General features: G+C 38.7%; 1 protein-coding gene across 2 annotated transcripts in view; it reads left to right on the plus strand.

Moving 5' to 3' along the window:
- ANO3 (anoctamin 3) overlaps positions 1-24,002 on the plus strand; it is a 210,878-nt gene that overhangs the window by 19,969 nt on the left and 166,907 nt on the right. The window contains exon 1 of one of the 2 annotated variants that reach the window (XM_054200152.1): positions 7,151-7,190. The exons of the other annotated variant lie outside the window; for it this stretch is intronic. The gene's annotated coding sequence lies outside the window, so the exon portion shown is untranslated. Of the gene's footprint in view, positions 1-7,150; positions 7,191-24,002 lie in introns of those variants that run through there. 2 annotated transcript variants of the gene reach the window in all.

Here is a 24,002-nt window from a genome sequence, read left to right on the forward strand (position 1 = left end):
CATTATATTGAGGTAATTTTTTCATTAGTTCTGCCCATCTTCACTCATCTTTGGTGTTAATATATTTTCATCACACACCACAAGGAAGTTTGGACAAAACTTATGCACTTATTTTACCAAACAGACTATATATATAATCTCATATTTTTCTTAGCTTCACAGCAATATTCAATACATTTTCCTTGATTGAGTTGATACAAATGAATCCTGACAAGACAATAGGGTATTGTACTCTGCCCTTACGAAACAAAACAGACGAGTAAATCCTATAAGAAAACTTTCTTAGCACTTGAATGTAGGAAGAAATGTCTGAAAATTTGTTAGAAAATTCAATACAGGTGGGAACTGTTATTATGGAAATTTTAACTGCTTGGATATAGAATAGGGGGATAAATAGCCCTAATTATGTGAGGATTAATTAATTGTAAACATCACATCAAATAAATTTTTCCCACCGCTGACTGGCACAACAAAATGAGTACTAGGGTACGTAAAAAGCATGATCTAGAAGAACAGACAATAAAAAGTAACCTGTGGAGGAAACAGATTATTTCTGTCACGACAATATGAAACACACATATGATACGAAGGTATAGGAACAAGACGTTGTTAATTAATTCTTCACTTAGGTATTAAAATATGTACAAGTTTGAGGAAGACTTCCAAATAGGATCCAATTCCAAATACTGCAAAATGCAAATGAATTGTCTGTTAAAAATATTATGCAAAATTTTGGAATAAGTATTGATAAAAGGAAAACTGAAAGCTTAGAGATACATGAAGCTTCACATAAGCATTAAATGCAAAGTATGGTTCCAGAGAGGAAGATTGCATCAGGGCAGATCTCTTAACTTCTACAGTTTAAAACAAATTTCTTCAATTTAAGTGAAACACAACGTGAACCGACCTGGCAAATTAGTACTTAAATGAGATGGGCAACCTCATTTAGTAGAAGAATTGTAAATGCTAAGATGTGCTTAGAAAGCACGAATGTTGCCAAAATAGTGTGTGCTGTTGTAGGTATATATTATAGGTGTATATTATGGCATACTTTCCATTGAACTTAAGTAACTTTCAGGAGAGTAATGGAGAAGCCTCACGCTTAGGATTGCCAATGTTTGGTAAAAAAAGAAAAAAGAGACTGGTTACATTTTCTTTATTTTTTTTTTTTTAAATGCTCTAAAAATTCAAAGTACTTACCATGAAAATTTTTTAATTTTTTTTTTTTTCTAAGAAGCAAAATTTGTCTATACGTTTCTAAATAATAAAAAAGGGAGATGGGGAGCCTGTGAGCAAAACCCCTCAGTTCTTCTCTGTTACATATTTGTATTCCCAACTGAACTTAATGAGTCTGAAAAAATACAACCACTATGATGGTACTTCATTTTATTACTTTTATCATACATTAGTCCTGTTCCCAGGCTAACACGTTTATTTGAAGCATGTGTGTCTGTTCTTGACTGCGCTACTGCCTACAGATATGTACGAGTACAGGCTGTGAGTGGCTAGTGACAGTCCCTGTAGTATGGAAAATACCTTCTATAATGTGTTTTGTCTAGCTCGCTATCAGTGGATCTTGATCATTTGTCCCTGGAGTCCCTTATGGTGGCACATAAAACCATTACTGGCAAAGACAGATGAAGTGGTGCCAAGAATTAAGATGCTTGGAGGGACACTGGTTCAAGAAGTGCAGGCTCAAATTTGGGTATATTTGATCATATATATTTGATCATGTCATTCATTTAACACTTTCATCAACTTTGATCTGGCCTGCAGTTCTTTAAGTCACGGGGATGTCTTTCTCATAGAGAATTTTTCTGGCTCCCGCTTGACACCAGAGAGAAATGTTTTGCGCTGCAAGACCTCCATTAGCCTTGACTATTTAATTTATAGTATTAGATATTGTGTTGACTAAAACTTGATTTTAGTCAAGTTTTAACAACTTTGTATCTAATGGTCCTAAATGGTGTCTTTGATATGCACAAATGAGAACTGAAGAGGGGAGCAGTCTTTGATTCTGTGGTGATAAACCCATACTAGATTTGAAAACTTGAATATTACGCCTATGGCAACTTGGGATAAAATACGTAAGCCATTTGTCTGGAGTTGGGGGGCAGGGAGGGGGGGAAGGAAAAATACCGAACTCCTCAAAACTCCCCGGCTCTTTCTCAGATGAGATTTTTTTGGTTAGGTTTTCCTGTGAAGGTGAAACAGAACAAAACTAGAATGATGATAGGTTTTGGCCTTATTTATTAACATGTTCCATGTTGGTTTTTTGGGTTGTTTTGGTTTTTTTTCCAATAAGACTTTTGGGGAAAGGCAGAATATGCTGATATATTTGAGTCTAATCTAAATGGACGTTTCTTCACAACACAAATAGGATTTTTTTTTTTTTTTCTTTCTTTCTTAAAGCCAAAAATCACATAGTTCTAGACTTTCACCCATTGTGGCGGTTTTTTTTTTTTTCTAAGTGATTGTCTTTCTTCCGTATAGCCTGCCCTTTGTCTGGGTGCTAAAAGGCAGTTCTGGCGTTCCTTGGCTAAGCCGCAATTTAAGCCAGTGTTAAACTCAGCTGCGGTTGAGTAGCACATGGCACTTCCGCGGAAGATCGGGTCTCACCTCTAGCGCTCTGCTTGGCTCAAGCTTGTCTGGGATCAAGTAGTCGGGTTTCTAAAAAGGACAAAGGCGTGCTTTATCAGGCCATTTCTCTATTGCGGTAATTGGTTTCCTGGTTCATGTAAATCGATTTTAAAATGCTATCTTTTATGCTATCTTTTGTTTTTCAAATGCTATCTTAGTGATACCAAGAATGATATTTTAGGATGCTTGTACATCAAGCTGACTCAGTTTTATCGTTCAGAACGAGTTTCAATTTCAAACCCTGGCCTTTGTTACATTGTTTAGGGCGTTTTCATGTGATTTTTCCGCAGTGTACAGTTTTGTAACTTTTAATATTCCATCTGCTTTATGGAAGTAAATTTCATTCATTGTTTCTGTAGCAGCAACCTTCTGTGATAAAAGGGATTTCAAAGCTATAATTTTACTAATATCTCTGCAACAAAATTATATTTGATACAAGTAGGTCTCGTGAAGTAATACAAAGTATATTTTAAAAATTTTGAAAGGAATTTGAAAACTTTTTGAGGTGCAGGACTGGTTTTCTTGATTGAAAGCTAGATTTTCTTTGGAAGTACCTTGGGGTTCAGAAAGCATTTTTCACTATTATTAACAGCACAAATTTAAGTTTATTTTTATTCCAGTGAGGTACAAGGCAGTTGATGAGTATTCTTTTGAACCTGTGCCTTTAAATTCTGTATTTTGTGCACATAATATGAATTATCATGATTTATTTCTAGTTGATTCTTTTTTCTTTTTTTTTTTTTTTAATAGTAGTGTTGTCTTTTTGAAAGAGGAGTTTATGACTAAGGGACTTAAAGTAACAGTCTTCAACCTTGACTTCCTTGAGACTGCTGATGTGGCTTTCTCTCTTGTGTTGCTTTGGAAACATGACAGCCGTCTAAGAAAGGATGGAAAGAGTTCACAAGGCTGGCTGGATGTCACCTCAGCTACTGCAGGGCTGACATGAAGTTTCTCACTGTCCCTGCTCTTAGTCCTTGACCGGTCAAGGCCTCTCCTGGGGTACCACTGGCCTTTGGCTATTTTCAGGTCCTTGGAGTCGATGTGACAGTAGCCTGAAGGAACAAATGGTGGAACTGGTTAATAAAGCGTCCTCCTCAAGTTCTTCCTGACCCAGATGCCAGAATGAAATAAGGAAGAATTTCTTGCTAGGGTGTAACTGAACTTGGCTTGATAGATGTCATATTTCAAAAGTCCAGGCCTGTCAACAGTTGATAAAATGCTGTCTCTGCCTTTAAAATAAACAGAAAGTCTTCTGTGTTTAGGTCTTGAAGGGAAGAATTGAATACAATTAACAGTTTATGCATTATGTAAACCACATGTTAACCTTTTAAACCTAAGTTTTGCAGACTTTAAACAGTTCAGAAAATTCCTCAATAAAATTATCTGCTTTCCTTCACCGTACGTAGAATGCAGAGAGATAATTTTCTGAAGGGCACTGTTCTTTTCTTGCGCGCTTGAAGCCCGAGCTCACCGAGCTGAGCTCTTCTGCAGTTGCAAACACGCAGGACCTGCGCGTCGACGCCGCTGTCCCGGCACCGTGTCACAAGAACAGTGTCCTCTACTGGGCTGGAGCTTCCCTTCTGCGCCCTCTTGGTAGCATTGGGGTGAAAGTGGGGCCTGCTACAAACAATGCCCAAGTGGATTCAATGGATTTTGGATGAGATTCAACATCCATCTATAATGCAGCCAGAAACGATTGATGATGGCATGGAAAACATTAAGGAAATCCCCTGCCATCTGGTATTGTTGATAGTTTGCTGGTGCAATGTCTTGCAGATTCCTGTACATGCTGCCTTTGAGAATAGGTGTAAATATTGGTCTCTGCCATTATCTTTGGGAGGAAAGGTGTTATGATCATCTGGCCAAGATCAGTTATGTGCAGAGAAAAAGAAAGCAAGCTCTACGTTGAAGTAACCTGTTATCTATAAACAATTACAGCTTCAACATTTAACTGTTGATAATACTTGGTATGCAGTACTGGTTACCATTATTTTCCAAATGAGATTACACGAACTTCAATTTATATTACTACACTTTAAGCAAATGCCATTCTGAGTTAAGAACAAAAAATCTGTAATCTCTCTGGCTAATCCAAGCATAACTGTTTACAGTGTGGAGCAACCGTGGGTAGGAGATTGAGTTTTATAGGCCAGGGTGCAGGTCTTTTGGTTTTGTGTGTGTGAGCCTTTATTATGATTTCACTAATTAATCAAAACGTAAAATTAACAGAAAGATCTCCGAATCAGATGGAAAACGTGTTTCCAAACTCTGATTTTATGAAGATCAATTGCTGCTTCATGCCTAGCCTTCCGTCTCAGCTTTTATAGCAAAAGACTCATGCGTACAGAAGAATTTCAAACTCGGAATAACATGACAGTTTCTAAATTCAGAATTCCTTCATAAATTGAGTGATTTCATTACTACTGACAGCAGGCTTAAAATGCTCATTATTGTAGTACACATGTATGATGTGGAACGGTTAAAGTGACTAATACAATTTGTACCAAACCTACCTGACAAATACCCAGTGCCCAGTCAGTAGCAGACAACTTTTAATCATTTCACCATGCCGTGTGCTTTGAAAGTACACCTAATTTATGCTGCAGATGTATTTTCCTCAGTGAACCATTTTTGAGGAGAGGTAAAATGTGTGGTATGGATAGGCTAAACTAGAGGTTTAAATTATGCCTTTACCAAAACCACCTGATGAATGGTGTCTCTGTCACGCATGAAGAGCAGCTGTTGAGTTCAGATGGTGTAGATGGCAGCGAAATACTTTTAAAGGACACCAATTCACTTCTGTGAAAACATCTATCCAGTGTACCAAAACAGATCAAACATGCTGTTCAGGAAAGCAAGTTTCCCAGGAAAAAAAAATCTAGAAACAATTACAACAAAGTAGGCAATGAAATGCTGGGGGTCTGTTTATTTTGCGTTTATTTTGAACATGGCATTTTTCGTTATTCGATAGGAATGGTGTTCATATACACATGTTCGTGTACCTGTTTACAGCTGGTTATGCTGTCAGTTATGAATTGGGGGGGGTGGGGGGGTGGAAGTAGTCCCCTTCATTGCTCTATGCCACAGCTGTAACTTCAACACGGCCACTGGGATTGTCAAGCTGGGTAGAATAGAGTTTTTCTTTCTGAAAAAAAAAAATAAAAAAAAAATTCAAAGGACTGTGGGTTGCTTTATGAATGTAGAGGTCAAGAAAAATAGGGTGTTGGGTTTTTTTTCTTTTTGCAGAAATGTATAGTTAATATTTTCATGACTGTCATAGTCTACTTTCACTTTCAAAATCAGTTCTGCACAAGTTTTCTACAGAATTAAGTAATTCATTCTGCGTGGTATTTCTTTTAGTAACAGATGAACTATAGCTTATTCTTAGCACATGAATAGAACTTATTCTATTCATGCGCTCAAATTGCTCATGCAGCAGTTATTAGTGGTGATTTGCGCTCCTTGAAACGTTTTGTGAAGCCTTTGGGTTAATCCGTGTCCAGTGATGTCTGTCGCCAACTTTACTACGCAAGGTGACTGGAGTGCGACTGTACAGCAATATTTGCTTCAATTTTTAGAGTTTGGATCGTCAAAATTTCTGCTCACTCCTCTGAACTGACTTTATGGAACAGAGATAAGGGTTCACTTAAAAAAGACAAAACCAACTACAGCAAAAAAACCACCAACAAACCACAAACAAAAACCCCCCAAGCCCCAAATCCCTTAACCAAGCTCTTGGTATGTTCAACTCTTTTACGGCCACTGTGTTCACACAGCTGTCCTATCTCTCTATTAGTATTTTTAGGTGAACTCTTGTATCTTGGAGAGAAAGTCAAGTGCTTTGAAACATCAACTCAGATGATCCAGAGATATGTGGGGAAAACGGTACAACGTGTCCTCCCATAATAACTTGCTGGTATTTGTGATTCCACAGATTTATTGGAAACGAAACAAACTTTATGGGAGCTTAAAGATGGCTATTGCAAATAGTGATTTTAATTGCACTTGGAAGCAATGAAGCCTCTAAACTTGGTATTTCCTCTAAGAATATTATGATCTCAGGATAATGCCACTAGAACTATTCCCATTTCTTTTCAATCCCGTATAAGGGAAACAAAGGAAAACTAAGACCAGTAGTATTACGTAAACTATCCAGATTAAAATTCATTCCAAACGCTTTTCAATACAGCAAAGCATTCCTTTCATCTGCTCAGTGAGAATTAGAAGTGAAAGCTGCGTAGTATATTTTAAAACCATCGAAGCAATGTCTGAAAATGTTATAAGCAATGATAAAAATGAGGTTTGGGTTTTTTTTCCTGTTATCAGCTACACTAGTGTTCTGCCTGCTTTGTGTTACTCTCTAATTTAGCAACTTGGATATTTCAGGTACATTTGCTGTGAAAAAGAGTAGAAACAACACAGTAAAATCCTGCATAGTAGGATTTGTTTTATTATTATTTTTTAGGTGATGTGTGAAAATACGATAGCTGTTTAAGCAACTGTTTTGGAATGAAGACACTGATAAATCAGAAAGATTTCCTCAGATAAGGGTTAGTAACACTCTGGATCCTTCATTCAAGCATAAAGTGCCTGAAGCGTCTCAAAGAATATTAGAAATGTTAGTCAAATTGAGCCTTCCGCTGCGGCTGGGTAATAGTGGTTAACTGAATACAGAGCTAGGATTTCGCATAACGTCACAGAATAAGATGACGACGATAAGGACAACTCTACCCTTTTGCTCAATTCATTCAGGTTTAATAGTAGCAATATTAAAAAAAAAAAAGTGAAATTAATGAAAGCGCAGTATTCATTCCTCTGGCAAGATGCCAATGCCTTTACAATTGTGCTGGATCTTTTTAAACATTCTGGGCCTGATTTTCCAACACGAAGGGTTTAGGTTTACTTTTATCATCTTAAAATAACATTGCTAGAATAGTACACGCAGCTCAATTATACTTCCCCTCTCTTTATAACCTCGTGTAATGCTTTGCAGTGTCCTGTTCTTCGGGGCTTTTTAGGTTGCTGAGTCCAACCGCACTGCTGCTCCATTTCAGGTGCCTCGATGAAGATAGTGGGAAACCACGTAGTTTGAGTCAGAGAGAGAATTATCTCGAAAACTCTTTAATGCCCACAGAAATACTGTAGAAAGTATTTGGAATACTTCTAAGACGTTGCAAAGCTACCAGGTAGAAAAAAATCTACCTGTTTTCTTTGTGAAGGTCTTCCCACTGTTCAACTGGAGCATGGATTTCAAAGCAGCCTTTCCCATTGACTCGCACAAAACATTAATGTAAAGAAACGCTCTATTAGCAAAACCGTAATTGATGCAGACTAGGTATTTCCATGGCAAATGGTCTGTTCCTAAGTTCCAGTCTCATTTCACGCTGTATGCTATGGTGGGCTATATGCTGCCTGATAGCTTTTTAAAACTAAAGATGTACTTAAACAAAACCAAACCACAAATGGTACCCAAAAGGTATGCTATCTTGAAAATATCTCCCATCTCTTGGTATTTGAAGGGAATTAAAACCTTCAGGACCTTTACTCTCTTGATAGTCATAAATACTCATCTCTGTCTTTGAACACGTGAGGGCATACACCTACTTTGGTATTTTTCCGTAGCTTCAGAAACAGCTGGTAGGGTAGATGCCAGCTCCCTCTGTTAGGTCATCTCAGACACTTGCTGGCTTGTCACATTCTGCTTCCTGAAAATGAGAAAGACGTAGGGCTGGGGCAAGGGGGGAGCACCCAGGTCTCTTCTTTTGCACTTATTAAATTCTGACTTTGACGCCTCAGGGATTTGTTTTTTTTTTTTATACTTGCGCTAGTTTGAATTTCCTGTCCTATTCATGTCCTAATCTGTCACCATAAGGTACTGTTTCAAATGACTTGATTTTCTTTTTGCTTAACAAATTCCAATTGTCTTGTTCAAGGTGACCCAGGCTCACTGCCATGGAAGGGCAGCGCTGTTCCCAACGCAACTCTTCGGGTAGATGAGAGATGGCTGCAAGCCCCATTTCCATGATGAATGTTCGTGTTTTCCTAGGCTGCTACTTACTTTACATTAAGTTCTCCAATGTTTCTTAAAGAGAACCATGCCTTTTCTGGGGGTTAAATGCTGATGTTTAAAAGAATGTTAGTGTCCTCTCTCTGATCTACTTAGCTATATCAGCTTTATGTACGATACTAATTTAAGTCATTAAAGAAGGCAGAGGATTTGACTGGAAAAATGGAAATGACTCCATTTTTCAGTGGTTGTTGGGTCTTTTTGCTTATTTGAGTAACTCATATGCTGTTTCTGCTATAGCTAAGTTTCCAGAAGCAAATGTAGCGAGAGTTTGTGGCAGCAGAATTATTTTATGAAAATTGGTAAACACTGATGCGAGAAGTTTGCGCAAGCTTGAACTATGGCAGCGCTGATGGCTTTGAGCATAATGGCATTTTGGTAAATTGTATCATGGTAATATATAATCTGGTAAATTATATAGTGGTAAATTATCAAAAGGCAGGCATGTGGTCTAGTGATTAGACCAGGGCATCAGGATTTCTTGATTCTCTTTTCAACTATACGGTCTGGCTTGGGTGGCTTTAAGTAAATCAGTTGAGCTTTTTGAAGCCGTTTACTCATTCATAAAACCGTGTTAATACCTGGGGTCTAAGGTTGCTGTGTGCCTCCTGTTATTGAAGCTAAAAATGTAATTACTGTATACTTGTATATTGCTATAATTGCTAATTATCAGTGTGCTCAAAAAAAGGAGAGGGAGCCGGATTATAAAAATGGACAATCGGTATCAGAAAATAACACAAACTGTAACTGCAATAGCAGATAATTTAGCCAATGAATGAGGTATGGTACTAACTGCTGGTGGTAAAGAACTGAAAGTCCAAATCAAGAGGAATATAGGGCTATCTAAAAAAAATAGCTATATATTATACGTTCCTTTGTACCAGTAAAACTGGTGTTGACCTTGCACTTTTGGGAAGTTTATTGTCATTCTATATAAGTATATGTTAGTCCATTTCAAGGCGTATGTACGGCTGTCATGAAATACAGCTTTTATTGTTGAAATGAAAAGCTATTGACATTATTTAGAGCCACTCAGCAAAAGTTAAAGAGCATCTGAAAAGCCTAGCAAGCCATACGAAATAGTTTTGCAAATATATTTTCTGTCGGTATTTTTCTGGCATTGCATGGGGTTGGTTTTTTTTTTCTGGTGTTCTCTGACTTAATACATCAGGAGTATGGATTTTGCAGCGACACCAGGGTTATGAGATGACACGTCCCCGTGACTTAGTGGTTGCGGCGGGTGCCAGTGGAGCGAGCAGCAGAGCGGTGTTCTCGTTCACCTTCCCCTCCCGTTCCCTGAACTCGCTCCCGCAGCACACACCAGCTCTCACGCGCGTTGAGCTCTTTGGTGAGCTGCTTCAACTTGCAATCCCTGCAGACAACCCTGTTTGGCTTGGTTGTATTTTTCCCCTGCCTTTATAATTTCCTGTTACGTTAGCTAACTTAAACAGACCGGGGAGGGATTTGATGGATGCCAGAGCGATAGCACGGGAACAGGCGGGAGGGAACGTGTGGCTGGAGGATGGGGGAGCAAATTTGGTGGGATGCAGAAGCAAAATGCTTTGGTGACCAGCTGGAATGAGACTTACTGCTGCCAGAACCGTATATAGCTTGTTCTCTTCCAATCAGCAGTTTCTCATTTTGTGGCAGATGTCAGCGTTGACAGATTTTGGAGTCTCTCTCCTTAAGTTTGCAACGAATGTTTTTTCTTCTTTCATTCATTCTGTCTTCACTATGTGCTTTTTCTTGTGTCTTCCTACTTGTGGCCATTAAGTAAAACGATGATGCAGGTATAACAGAGTTTATTTAATAATCCCTTGTCTATACACAAGGGCACTGTTCTCCTCCCACTTTCTTCATACCATCCGTAATCTCCAGAGGGACCCCTGTGGTACATCATTTCAAGTGGGTGGTCAGCCTGTGCATATTTGAGCGCTCCCAGCTTTGCCTGTGGAAGCTGGAATGTCTGCAGTGTGGGCTCTATTGTTCTCTCCGCTTTTTAAAGACTTGTGGACGACTGCATGACACAGTATTAAAAATATTCCCGACCATTAAACATTTCTTGTCTTTTCCTACTGCATTGGATTCAGAGCTATTTTCACTTAAGAGTTTTCTACATAAATGGCAGGCTGGAGAATCGCTTGAGCACTGGGCTATATTTGTTCCCTTTTGCTGTTTCTTTCCATAAACGTGGGTTAATCAGGTGTGACTGGTGGGGAGTTGCAGAATCCGAAAGCCACAACAGCAGGGATGGAAGTTTCCCCATAGAAACGTGTGAGCTCATATGACAAAGTAATTGTTTTTATTAGAACCGCACTTAAAATAATTATTACAATACACTGATTTATGGGCCAAACTGTAACAGAGCAGTTGGCCACATTTTTCTGTTACACTTTTAACTCTTTTAGACTTTAGTGGCACTTCAAAACATGTTTTCTTGTTACCCTTGTACAAGCCAGGACTGAGTCCAGTACCACATAAATCCAGTTTGTTGTAATCTGAATCCAGTACTACGTGAAAATTTCCTTACTTGATGTTTCTTCATATCTCGGGTCGTGTTAAAAGTATTTTCTCCCTGACAGTGTGAAAGAAGCAGAAGGAGCCGTGATCCTCCTGCGCCTTGACCATTAACAAAATGCTCACCGTCATTGAGAACTTTTATTGTCAACACACCCAAGCACAGAGACTGAGGATTTCAGTAATTTATACTGCGCTGTTGGATCCGCGCTGTTTGTGGCTCAACCTAGGATGAAGGAAAAGTCCTGGGGACATCTATTCGCTTTGTGCTTCTCTTCCTTATAAACTACCACTCTTGCTCCGTACAAATGGAAAAGCGGAGATTTTGTTCTATTCCTACTGAATTAGGAAACCTTGAACAGTTTAATCTAGGGGGACCTCCACTGTCCTTGCAGAATTTTGGACAGGCAATACAGAATGATACTCGCTCCTTCAACCTTTAGCTTTTTCAGACTTCTCAAATGTTTCGTAATGCAGCAAAGCGAGTGAAATGGCCAGCCCAGTCACCACTCAAAATACATTCTACTTCCAGCCTGCAGCTTTAAAACATGTAAGGATTAGACATGCACGTCTTTATGAAAAGATATTGCTAATATTGTTCTCTGTCCTTCGTTCTACAGGAGATGGGTGCTTTCTGTATGACTATCTTTCCATATGTTAAGCTACCCATTTGTAGAGCATTACTATTTTCCTTCATCCCTGTGATTTACTAGTTCGCAGCCATTTATTGTAAAGACTGAAACTCGAAGGCATGGTGAGAGGTTGTACTATTTGTTGAACCCTCACTTTTCTCACAGGATGTTTAAAGCAAGTTCTCCTAACCCAAGTAATAGCAATGTCCATAAAAATCTCTTGAGCTCTTAGTCCAGCTCACACTGGCGAACTCCGTGCTGTTGGTCTGCTCCCTGGGAAGAGATGGTGCCAGTTGAACGTGCTGTTTTAAACGTGTGCTGACATTAGTCTTAAATCCTTGCGTTTAGGCTATTTTCACACAAAGTACATTGGACTGTCATCCATCAATTTTGAATATGTTAATTAAGGACATTATTATGCACCCCTGGAGTCTGAGTAATGCGGGAGGTCTCTGGCCCAAGCTGACGCCATCAGTGGGGTTGCCCTCAGGGACAGACCTGGCGTGTCCTGAGTTCCCCCAAGGAGGACTGTCCCTTTGGGCGGTTAAGTTTATGAATTTTCACAGCGTAAAGTCTGCATGAATATTTTACAGGGCATTTTTTCTTCATTTTACATGAAATCTGAAAAGTAATAGCAGCGATGTTGTATTTTGCTTTGCCACCTGAACGGATTACGGACAATATTTAGGTCTTCATTAAAAGTATATTAAAGAAAGTGAGTGTCAGTCTGGCTGCATTCACCCTAACATAACTGTTGATTCAACCAAAAAGTTATTGTGAACAAATCAGATTATTTGGTTACTTAAACTTAGTCTTAAGCCAATTGTACCAGTATTGCTTGACCAGCTCCATGTGTGGCTAGTGGTCAAACACGTGGATAGCTTGGATTTTGTACTGGAGGGACTCCAACCGTTCACATAATTTGACGTGTACACGCATTTGTATTAACCGGCGTATCTTTTTCAGTCTCTTTTATTTGGAATTTATTGCCAAGAACAGAACAGAAAACTGAAGTAATAATCATGTACATATTGAAGTGAAAGGCAATGCAAAACAGCTAAATTTGACCAGTGTTTCAAATTCATGCTCTTTGATGAAAAATTGAAGGTCAGCATAAATATAATATCAAATGCACATTTATAACGAAAAAGTGCTTTTATCCCTATCAAAAAATAGCTAGTAGTTTGAAGCTACATGAGGTTTTATTGTATACATCTAAATCCTGTAAGAGAGTTAATCTGTATGCTTTAGATGCTGAGATCTAAAAATATCTTTATTCTACAGCTAGAATATGCTTCTACTGGAAAGAAAAAGAAGTAAGAATTTTGGTTGCTGAAATGCCCATTTTTTTATTATTTTTTTTTAATTTATATAGCTTACCAGAGCTTTTCATGTCCTTTTAAAGCCAATGAATATTCTGTGGAATAATACGTCTTGCTTTGTACCGTCCGCATGAAATGCAGGACTGCAGATAAAAAAGCTGAAATCTACCAGAAAAGAAATCAATGGAATCCTGCAGCTTTATGGTACAATACATATAGGGGCTGAAGTGGGTTGGAAATAAAGGCAAGTGAAGTGGACTTGAGTATTTCCAGAAATATCACACAATTGATGGTACCGAACAGCGGGTGCAAGCTTTGCTGTTTTCCTATTTCACGTACATCTCCTATATTTAGCCGGGCATGTGCCGAACAGTATTTTTTTCATTGTTTTGTTCAATATAAGATGAAGTTGCTTGCATTTTGTGAAATGACTGATTTACCTGGTGAATAAAGGGCTTCCTGTTGACCAGTATTTAAGAGTTTACTATATAAAGGAAACTTCCGTTGGGTTTAATGGCGTTTAGTACAGCTTAGCAGCCTTGCGCCTGTGACACCATCCACTACGCCAGATGCAGCTTCCTTGGGTAGAATCGCTCGTTGCCGTTTTGTTCTGTTATTAGCTTTGCAGCGTTACTAGTACTTGAGGATTTTAGCTAATTATTTCAACTGTAAAGAAGATTGTAGTCGTTGGGATAAAGGAAAGCTAAGTTTCTTACGGGGATACTGAATTGCTTGTCTGACACGGTGAACACCTTAAAAATAAGAATTCAGTAATCTAATTATAAAGGATGGTCGAGTTATCTGTACCTTGTATAACTCCAGCTATCATCGTTTTGCATTGCTTGATATTTTTCATTTTCTTAAGAAAAAAGGAATCGCCATCTGCCTGCCAAATTAACTGTATTATTCTTTTGTTCACCCCTGTCTTTATTTTCTGTTCTCCAAAAAATATTTTGGTAACTTTTCTGCACTCTTTAGATCCTGCCAGGAGCACAGCAATTGCCTCATGTGACAAGTCCTACAGACTTTAATCCACGCGTTAGAAGGGCCCCAAAATCTGTAGCTACTGAACTCCTTCCCAAAACCTCCCTTGAGCAAAATACACGAGCGAAGTTCACTTCATAATGATAACACTGTTGTGGCAACCACTTTCACTGTTTAATTAGGCTTTGTATGAAAATGGTTTTGTTTGTTTTAAGCTATTTTTGAGAACTAGGTGGAGGAAAATCTTTTCTGTGTCATAATGCATTGTTCATATAAAAGTGGAAATTCAATGCTGAATTCCATCTCACTTTTTTTCTCTCTCTACCACGAGATCACTCTGCAGTTCTTCCTTCTTTGACTTTAAATTTTGCGAATAATTTATTACCAACAACAAATGCTACCACTTCACTGTTCACTCTTTTTTTCCTCCTCATATACAAATATTTTGAGCAGCTTAGGTCCCAATACATTATCCACTAACAATTTTTCTGCCATTATGGAATCTATCCATTTATTCATCTCTTTTCTTCCTTTCTTTTAAATAGATACTAATCTATTTTAAAAAGCCAATTGCTGTTTGTTATAGCACCTTAGTTGCTGGGAATTTTTAAGAAACTTTGGTGAGAAAAATTATTGAAAGATTTTTTTGGTAACAACCATACACTATACTGGGTGCTTCATTCTTGGTCATATACTTGACTGCTTCTAGCAGCTTTATCAGACGTGATTTCTATGCTTAAGAGCTATGGGTTTTGTTGTTGGTTTGTTGTTCGGGGTTTTTTATTATCTGTGCCTCTATGAAGTCTAGGTTTTGTCTTATGATTGGCAATATATCTAGCTAGGAATTCATACCTGTTGCTTCATATTTCCAGGGTGTACCAGGCAGGTGTGTTTAAATAGCGGTCACCTTTGGTCTCGTCATACTTGCTGCACATTGGTCACTTCCTGTGGTAGGATAAACCACTGCAAATAATCCTACAATTTCTTATTTGCCTTTCTATAAAATCAAACCCACAGAATATGCGGGTGTTGTGGGGTTTTTTTACAAAACAAATTATCATCAAAATATATCTTTGGGGCTTTTAACGTTGCAATTATTTTGATGCTTCAAATGGTTCTGTTCCTGAACGCTACTCTTAGCTCTGTTTCATTGAATATATCAAAGCCCTAGAAATACGGGCTTACTTTTACTATTAATTTTTATTAGTTATATCTTGTGTTATTAGTCCAATAAAAGATAAGACTGTAAGGCACTACTTCATTTGAAGCATGCAAATAATTAAAATTCAGTGGAATAATGAGTGTCCTTAGAGATAAGTTTGTGCACTCTTCGTATACGAATTTTGACAAATAAGATCGGCACCGTCTCCAACCTTCCAGCGGTTTTATGGCATAAACTGTGCATCATGGGTTACCATCTCCTCAAAATATCTACTGAAGAGCTGTACAGGACTTGAAGTACTCTGAGACCAAAATCTCCTTCATGTCCTGACTTAGCTGGGAACTTCAGTTTGGGATTTTGTTAAAGGCTATCCCTTATGTTGCTCCAAATTTTTTCCTGTGTAGACTCCTGCTACCGATTGGAAAGGTATTTCATCAAATGAGTAGTGTTTCAAAAACCAGACAACTTTCAGAGAATCAGATTTCTAAACAATTCTGGCATGCAGGGGGAGAGTTCTGCTTTTTCCTCAATTGTATTTATAGAGAATGGTCACATAACCCACAACAACAAAAAAAAAAAACAGATTGTGTTTTTCTCTTTAGTAGAGGGTGATTTCTCCCTTTTAAACCACATAAATCTTTGAATCTTCCCAATTCTACAGAAAACTCTGTGTACCTCAGAACAATTAGAGCTGTAGGGGAGTTGATTTTGTAAGCAGCAGGCGGGCAGCGCAAGCGAATGGCTGTGTGCTCTGTATTCTGCTGTTGCCCTGGCACAATGTTCCTTTCAAAGCGCGGATCAAATGTCACTTCAGTTCACCGAGGACAGTGAAACATAATGTTAAAAGAGATTTCAGTCTCGGCTAACCTGGTGTTTTACTTGTGGGTCAAAAAAATCTTCATTCAGGTTCAAATCACTGTAAGATAAGAAAGGATGGTCATAAAAAAATGCTATTACGCTTTAAAAACAGCTTACTCAAGAGGAACAAAGAGTGAAGACCCCTCATGAATGAGGTGGGTACGATACTGTAGCCCCACGTGTCTGCTTTGTCCTTTTGTGAGCTCTCATTAAGTTAATGGAAGTTTATGTGCTTGGTGTCCTCTGCAAACCTGCTGAGGGTGCACTCGGTCCCACTGTCTGTGTCTTTGATGAAGGTATTAAACAGGTAATAAAACACACAAGCCACCCAGAACATGTATTGTCCATATGGGGCAATTTCATGCTAAAATTAAAACATAATGGCCTCTGCCCAGTAATTTCTAAATTAGATACTAAATTTTTGGTGGGGATAACTAAAACCCTAGTCACAAATCTAAAATGGGGATATTTTGGAAAATCCCTGCAACAATCAAGATTTTTGTTTGGTTTTTTTTTTTTTCATAACGTACAATATGTATGTGAGCACCTCTGACAGAGCTGGAGCAACAGATAGATCTAATGGCTGGTACTTACATGGGTTAGACCTACCAAGTTAGAGTTATTTATTCACAGCTAGCTGGCAGAGTCTCGCTATTATAGATAAATTTGTGAATGACATGAAAAATGACAGAACCAATCTTATGCTGTTGTTACTGTGCCAGTGGAACTACGCCAATTTTTACATCAGCTGAGGATTACCCTGGTCGCTTTCTCTCGTTCAGTGTTTCTTTCTGTTGTAGTTTAGAATTCACAGGCTCTGGAGAACAACAGGCTAAATTTTTAAACATATGATTCAACAGGAGAAAAAGCATTTGTTGTATCCTTCAGATTAGTCAGATAAATCCCTGAAGCTGTATCTTTGGCTCCATATCCTAAAATTCCATTATTCATTGTCTTCCCATATTTATCAAGCGCAGTGAAATCTAGAGTACTACTTAGAGTGTGGGACATCTCTGACTACTCCTAGGAAAGGTGATCCAAGAAACAAAAGACTGAAATGAAAAGAGATTATTAAAATAATGTTTGGTGGTATACAAAAGTTTATATATATATATGGAAGGTGAAAACACCTAAAGCTAATAAGCTAAAAAATGGGCTAAACTTATTTAAGATATGGAAAAAAAAATATCAAGGACTAGACTAAAAGAAATATTCTACTTTAACTAGCTATCTTTTCTGATGTTGATCTCGTCAGTGAGAGTTAAGACTAAAAACTGAGCTGACGCATGACTATTGCAAAACCAATTTGTGTTTATTAAGTTCTGCATGTTTGAATTAATTTGTTTGTAGCTACTGATTTTATTGGCATTATGATTTGAAGCTTATCTGTAACGGAACATCTTTTAAAATGTTGATGAATACCATGGGACAAAAATGATAACGCAATCTTTCTGGAGCAACGTACAGATTAGTTTGCTCGGCGTGGTGCTAGCCATCTGTCTGCTTAACAGTCACCTACGAATCCATCGCTCGATAAAAAGTAACGCAGTGCCCAGGGAGGGGGAAATACAGTGAGGAACTTCATATTTTCTATTAGTATCTGAAATCTTATTTCTCAAACCAAAGACACGCCCAGAAAATAAATTGAGAATTATTGCAGGGGAATACAGAAAGTATAACTAAGCCGCAAGGTAAAGCACTGTGTACAGCATCCTCTGTGCTGCGTGGCCCGGGGCACCTCACCCGAAATACAAGACAGCAGAGCTACAAGTGCTTGGGAAAGGCCAGACCCAGAGAACGGCCTCTGTCCCAGGGAGAAAGCAAATGGCTAAAAGCGGTCAGACCAGGAAAGGATCCATCAAACTAAGACTAAAAAGAAGATGGCAAGCAGGGATCCACTATTTACTCCCAGGGATTGGAAGATACTCCATGAGAGGATCAGAGAAGCAGAAAGAAGGCAAAATGAAACAGAGGAGGACGTGCTTTGCCTTCCTACTATGTGTTGTAGAGTTCAAGAGATTTGAAAGGGGGCTAGAGAAACATGGAGGATGTGTCAGGGGCAACAGAAAACAGAAGATGATCAGAGGGCTGGAGCACCTCTGCTATGAGGACAGGCTGAGAGAGTTGGGGTTGTTCAGCCTGGAGAAGAGAAGGCTCCGGGGAGACTTTATTGTGGCCTTTCAGTACCTAAAGGGGGCCTACATGAAGGATGGGGAGGGACTCTTTATCAGGGAGTGTAATGATAGGACACGGGGTAATGGCCTCAAACTGAAAGAGGGTGGATTTAGATTAGATATCAGGAAGAAATCCTCTCCTGTGAGGGTGGTGAGCCCCTGGCCCAGGTTGCCCAGAGAAGCTGTGGCTGCCCCATCCCTGGAGGTGTTCAAGGCCAGGCTGGATGGGGCTTGGAGCAACCTGGTCTGGTGGGAGGTGTCCCTGCCCAGGGCAGGGGGTTGGAACTATGTGATCTTTAAGGTCCCTTCCAACCCAAACCATTCTATGATTCTAAAACCTGGCTGTGATGTCGGAGTTCTCCAGGCCACACACCGCAGGAGAGCAAGACCCCGGGGCAGGCCTTGCTAGCGGAATAATCAGTCTCCATCTAACCTTTTCCTTCATTCTCTTTTTGCGGTAACCCTATACTGATTTCCCTCGGAAACGTGGTATAAGCTAGCCAGGCATTTTCAAGAGCCAGTATGCCCTAGCGAACCAGGTGAGGATTTATGCTGTTAGGTCAACCTGGCAATGGCTGTTTCTCCAAGTCTCGTGTTTCTCAGTATCTTCCTGCCTGTCTGAAAGCCTTCAGTGTCGCTGCTGGTCATTGGAAGACATTTGACTGCCCCATTGCTTCTGTGTTCCCCACACGTTGATCTAGACAAAATGGGGGTCGATGCCATAATCTTCTCCACACAATGCAGGGCAGATGGTGACAGCATTTATTAAGGCATCCTGGGTGCTTAGTTTGGAGACATACCATGCTTAAACAAGGAATACGTATCTTAAATCCCATCTAGGGTAGGTTACGGTACAACGTTAGCAAAGACGCTCCCTCACAGTGAGGTCTGCTCTGTTTGTGGGAGTTTCGTTGTTCAGCTGCAGCAATAGCCAGGATGCCCCGCGCTCTGCTGCAGAGGACTGGGAAGCTCGGTCAGCTGTTCCTCACTAAGCGGTATCTGTGAGAAAAATGGTGCGATGGAGCTCTACCTTAGCGTCTCAGGGGATTCAGAGTGAGTGAGCAAACACGCCTGGAAAAGGGGGGAGCTTGTACACCTTAAGCCGCAGGCCCTTCTCTACAGCATCTTCCCTAGGACAGTGTTCTTCAGGGCTGACCCGCAGCAGCTCCAGCAACCGTTTCTGGGTTTTCTTCTGGGTTTTCTTCTGGGTTTTCTTCTCACTAGCAGGACAAAGGAAAAGACAGATTCAGAGTAACAGAACACGAGTTTTCTGCTTACAAGTATGACAGATTAAAGGACTTAAAGGTCTTGGCCAAAGCTTTCTTGAAAGCAATGCAAAAAATCATAGAACCATAATGACACAAATTTAAATAAGCTTTAGCTAGAGTCAACACCGCTGCATCCTAAATTTGTGTGTCATACCAGCAATTGCGAGTCAAGAGAAGCCCCCAGACATCTTCCATATATAAGGGATGAATCTTTTTCAAAGGCATATTGATACACTTAACAATGCATATAAAAATTAATCTGTCATATTTCAGAGGTTTTTATGCTTTTATTTGATATTAATCTTTTTAGAAGAAATGAGCTTATACCATGCCACTTAAAATCATCTGAGAGTACAACTAATAAATCCCCCTGTTCTGTGTGTGACTGTAGAAATGAGATGGAGACATCTCTGGAGCCATAAGTTAATTTCAATTGACATCACTGACGTCTGCAATTTGAAGGACTAAGAAAATCCGCATTTCCCATGGGAAAAATCTTCCTTTGGAGAAGATAAGTGGGCTTGGCCCATGTGAGCTTTCTGACTTATGTTGCTGCTTACCCAATCTTCTGATGTTTCTACTTTTCTTACAGAACCACAGGAAGTCCTCCTACACTGTTTCTCTTTGTTTTCTGTCTTTTACACATGATATGAAGAAAAAAGAGGCTACTCACTTAAATAGCGGTGTATAGTTCTTATCACGCTAGGCTTTATTATAAGGCATGTGTTCATGTTTGACTCCTGTAAACACCAAGCACAGACCTTTAACCAGATATGGCAAATCTTGATTGATAATCAAAATAAGCAATTGGTAATCAACTGATTTACCTTGGCTATATCAATACTCAGGACACTTTGCATAAATGTTTGTTACATGCCTGTTCCCTTTCTTATGAAATGAGTCATGATTCCTGTTTACAAATAACGGGACTGGAAGAGGTTAAACGACTTGTTTTATTGTGCAGCATGATCCTTGCAGAACTGGGAGAGGAGCTCAGACCGCCCATCTTCCAGAGTCACCGTAGAACTAGTCCCTGCCTTAGAATTCAAATAAGGATTATAAAAAATTCTTTATGAGAAACTAAAATGTAATGTCAAGCACATCTATCAGTTTAATCTTCTGCCACATGAGTTTTCGTTGTTAGAATGAAGCAACTTCTCTGTGTTTACTGTAAATCATATTTCTGCATTCTTTTCTAGCCCCACAAATGCCATAATTGACCTTTAGAGGAACTGAAAGGCTCCTTATTTGTTAAAGCACCAGCTTGCACGTCTGGTTTTTGCTGCATCAGCTGACAGAGGTTGTAACATTAAATACGTTCACAGACCTTCATTTTTCACATTGCTGATGCTGTTTAAGATACCATGGCCACATGAAATTTCATTTTGTGTGTGTTGAATGAATAAACAAGAGAAGAACTCATCTTTATGAATAAATGTCAGTCTGCATTCATTTTTTTAATCACCTGAGAATTTAAGTAGTTAATATCACCACAGTTCACTGCGGTGGGATAAATTTTCAGTCTTTCCAACAGACTGAATAAATTTTGTTTGACCTATAAACCAATATAAAAAAGTCATAGCGGTCATCAGAGTTTTACTAATAACGAAGACATCTCATCTCGTATCTTTTCATTGCTTGGACAGAAAAACAGAAGGAACAGTCTCCAGTACAGTTTCTTCATTTCTGTATGAAAATAGCTAAGATATGACTATAAATATGACTTCAGATTTGCAAAAGGGAGTTTAGAGATGCACTTCTCTGAATGCTCAAATGTTGACTTTTTTCCTGCTGAAAAGTTTGATCGTATCTAGACTCTCTTTTGTTCTGATTAATTTTGTGGTACTTAAGCATACTTTATACGTAGAAATTACCATCTTGTCCAGATTTAGGTCAATTATTATTATAGCGGTTCTTCATGGCAGCAGCAAACCTAGCGTTGTGTTTGGTACTGTTGAGCTTCTATAAAATCAGAATAACTATTAGGTTTGTTTTTTATATTTAATGCTGTTTTCTCCAAAATGTTGTGAGAACAGCTTACTGTCAAACCTATGTACCAAAAATGTAATGCAGAAATAAAACCATATTGATTAACAAATCTTTTTTATGTAACTATAGACTTAGGTGTGTTAAACCTGTTTCCAAAAAAAAAAGACAGTGCTGGAAAGATTACGTTTGTTGCTTTGGAACTGTAGGGTCAAAATATTTTCATGATCCATTCCTAGTAATTCTCCCATGATAGAAGATTTTACTCTGAAGAATTCCTATTATGAGTTGTTGAGGGTGAAAATATACATCCTGCTTATCCTAAATTTGCAGTTGTGTAGTGAAGACAAACTTAGTTTCAATGAAGAGGGCTTTTGTTGTGAAACAAGTGGCTACGGCATTGCAACCACCAAGGCAGAGAGTCAATACGTTTTCACGTGCTCAAATTGAAAATATAAATTTAAAAGCCTGTGTTGAACTAATTTTGCAAAATCAAAATGTCCAAAATTTAAGAAATTGTGCTTCTAAAGCTGATTATGAAAAAAAATATTTCTCCTCTGTGAGATGAACCTTAATTGCATACAAGGCAACGTTTTGCCCTACATGAGTGAAAACGTACGTGCTATGTAATAGCAGGTGGCACCATAACAGATGCAGGAGATGCTAATTCAGATTCTACAAGTAGCTCTAAAGTTGTAATTCCTAAACTTTCAGATCCTTGATTTGCCAAGTACAATAAAGTTGTTCCATCAAGTTTTTTGAACATTTTTTTTTAAATTGAAGGGATGTGTCAAATGCAGTACTAATACTAATTTTTATCAGCTCTCTGTACGGTACTTCAGGATCTCAGACTTACTGTGAGAAATGTAGGCTGTATGATAAGGATGTGCAGCTCTAAATTTTGTGAGACTTTAAATGAAGGCAGACTGCACAGACAGACTGTAAAAGTAATCAAAAAGACTAACACGGGTACATTCCTATAAATGCACCAAGGGTTCAGAAGTACTGGAGAATCTCCTGCTTCTTCTGGTACTTCATTTCAACGCTTTCATTCATTCGGGATGGGAAAATAATGCAGGAACTCCCGCGCTTTCGATTTTATTAGTCTGAAATATGGTCAAGGACCACTCTAGAGCTGAATTTGGGTTGTTCTATCTATTTATCTATATATCTGTCACATCTGAAATTATTTTTTCCTTATTTTTTCAGCCTCCCAAATTCCTAAAAGGACTGTAAGCCTTTAGCACTATTGTGTTGAAAGATTCTCACTTTTCAGTTTTTAAGTTGATGTGACAAATATAACGGGAACTGTTGGAGCTGTGCGGTGAAGCAGGATCATGCTGGCAGAATCTACCACTAAGAAACAGAAGGGAAGAAAATGATGAGAAAATGAGCTGCGGGGAAATTCAGCATTTATGGCTTTTACTTTTTTTTCTCCTATATTTTTACCTTTAGTGTTCAGAGGGCCATTGAGTTTCCTGTTGATTTGCTTCACTTTTAGGTGGTCAGATGGTATTGTAACTACAGGACATAAAAATAACTGTAGGACTTATCAGTAGAAAAAAAACCCAAAAAACAGTTGAAAGACATGTAGAAGTTCAATTTTTAACTTAATCTACAGGTCTGCTGGAGTACAGAACTGAAAAATTGAATATTAGCCGAGCTTACGGCTAGAAAAAGGAAGAAGATTATGGCAAATGCACCTGGTGGGTCATTCTGACGTTCTCCGATCTTCAGTTTACAAGTGTTGAAGGACTTAGAACTTTTGCGCTACAGGGGAAAGCAGAAGTAGGATTTTTTTAAAGCTGGATTTAGTTAGTCAATAGGGAGAATGGTTTTGTATAATGCACTTAAAGGTATTCAGTTTGAGATGTTAAAAACTGATTCTATGCGACAGTATATTACTGTCTATGATGAAATTCGTATGTGAGGTCAAAGGAAAATTGGTTGTCATAACCTTATTTCAAAATCAGTTTGATCTTGTTTTGTTTTTTTTTTCCCAAGTACCCTAGGGTGATGATTTTGCAGTCTAGGCATGATCCTGTAGCTATTTATTAATACATGAGAATAAGAGACTGAGATGCTTAAAAAAATAAAATAAAATTGATCCTTTGATAGTCAGAATGCCATGTTTCTGAGTCTTCAAAGAACGGCGCTCCGATGGTAGCACTGAGCCACCGTGCCTCACCCTTCCCTGGGGGGAAAAAATGCTCCTATTCAGCGAGGATTCCTGGTTAGCACGTACATCCTCTGTGTGTATTTGGTTTTCTGGCTTCAGTCTTTCTCATATATATGCATAATGAAAAAAAAAACCAAACCCTAAAAATTACATAGATATGGAAGTATGAAAACTGTAATCACAAAGGTCTGTGATCACGTGGGTTCACCTCCT

The sequence above is a fragment of the Rissa tridactyla genome, chromosome 4 (assembly GCF_028500815.1).
Source record: "Rissa tridactyla isolate bRisTri1 chromosome 4, bRisTri1.patW.cur.20221130, whole genome shotgun sequence".
Classification (NCBI taxonomy): Eukaryota; Metazoa; Chordata; class Aves; order Charadriiformes; family Laridae; genus Rissa; species Rissa tridactyla.